The sequence below is a fragment of the Bidens hawaiensis genome, unplaced genomic scaffold (genome assembly GCF_021521415.1).
Source record: "Bidens hawaiensis isolate Kalapana, Puna unplaced genomic scaffold, B.hawaiensis_p1.1 tig00000636_1, whole genome shotgun sequence".
Taxonomy (NCBI): Eukaryota; Viridiplantae; Streptophyta; class Magnoliopsida; order Asterales; family Asteraceae; genus Bidens; species Bidens hawaiensis.
In genome coordinates, this window is record NW_027491038.1 from 4122495 (window position 1) to 4124347 (window position 1853).

Genomic DNA, 1853 nt, shown 5'->3' on the forward strand with positions numbered 1-1853 from the left:
ATTGAGTCTTTAGTCAATCACATTGATTATTATGTATCAAAAATTATGGCACAAGCATTGTATAGAATTAGAGAAATAAACATATTTATATTTTAAAAATTTCAAACAAACTTAAATATTCAAATACTTAATATATTCAATATTTGGATTCGTTAGTCAACTGGGTATTGCCTATATAAAATTAACGCACAAAATATGTTTTCAGTTATACTAATAGACTTATTTCCATTGCTAATAAATACAACCACATTCCATTAAAATGTCACAATTTAGTAAAGTTCATATAAAAACCAATTCAAATAAACTAATTTCGGTGTTTCATAATTTGACTATTAAGAGGTTAATATTATTTAACAACATACTTTTTATTCATTCATTCATTCATTCATTCATCATAATCTACCTATACTATTAAAAGAATTGAGTTTAAGTCCACATGGCATCTTCCTATTGGTCATTTTCAATTCATTCCACTTATATCAATAACTTCTCTATTTTTCTTCATAATAAAATAATTCTAAAACAAAATATTTTTTTTAAAAAAATCATTCAATGCATCGTATAACCCCCGAACCCGTTTACCATTCCTGTTTTAAGAATATGGATTCATTGGAATTATTTAAATTTATCATTAAATGTGGATTTGTAACTTATCACTTTGGTCAAATTTTAAATAATATTAATTCACTCAACCAATTAATAAATCAAAGAGTTGATTTTGTTAATGTGTCTAAATTATTGATTACTTATTAGATGTTTATTGTAACTTTCTGAAATTTCTAAAATAATATTAATTATATTATATAATATTGGTGGGAACGTTTACTCGGGTTAGTGGAGAAATAATAAATAAAGTAGGAGTCATTATGAGTCGGGCTTGTGTTGAGTTAAGTAATATGGGTAATGCCGTAATGGACTTGGATTAGAAAGGGAGGAAGATGGACCATGGGCTCAAGCCCATGACCCATAATATATAAACAATAATTAACCCTTAATCCATTCATTTTACACATATTCCATACACCACCCAAAACACACACTTAGCTCTCTCTCATCCTACTTTCTCTCTAGCCGAAACCAAGAAGAAGAATCGATTTCCGACCAGAGGTAATGATTGTATGTTATTGTAGAGATCCAAACCCGTTAGATCTAGTCGCGAAACGACGAGCCGACACCTTAAACCGTTAAAGTTATGAGATCCGGATGGAATCGGGTATAAACCGACAAAAATATGAGCTTAGGGATCACCCTAGCTCAGATCTGGATCGAACGGGATGAAAAACGGTGAAAACGGTGGTGAAACAAGCGAGATCTCGCTTTCCCGGCGAGATCCCGGTTTTTCGGCAACGGCGGCGCCGGAGAATGTGGTACGAGATTAAGGTGGTGTCAGGGAATGTACAGACCTAACCCTAGTTCGTTAGCGGAAACATAATGAACTAACCCTGATTCGTTAACGGATACATAACGAATTAGCAAGTAATTCGTTATGCCCTTTCGTTAAGCCGAGATGACGAACTAATCCCAAATTCGTTAAGAAGTTCGTTAAGGGAGAACTGACGATTGAACCCCCAGTTCATTAAGGATTCAGTTCGTTAAAGGTTCAGTTCGTTATAAGGGTTCAGTTCGCCTATGAAGTTCAATTCGTTAACCAAACCATACGGATGAGGTCCAATTCGTTAAAAGGACCAGTTCGTTATAAGGTGCAATTCGTACAAGGACCAGTTCATTACAATAGTTAGTTCCTTATAAAGAATGAGTTCATTCGTTAAGAACCACATTCGTTAAGGACTGGATAGCGAACTAGAAGTTTGGCAGAATTACAGAATGGACCCTGGACTTGTGATAAAATGATA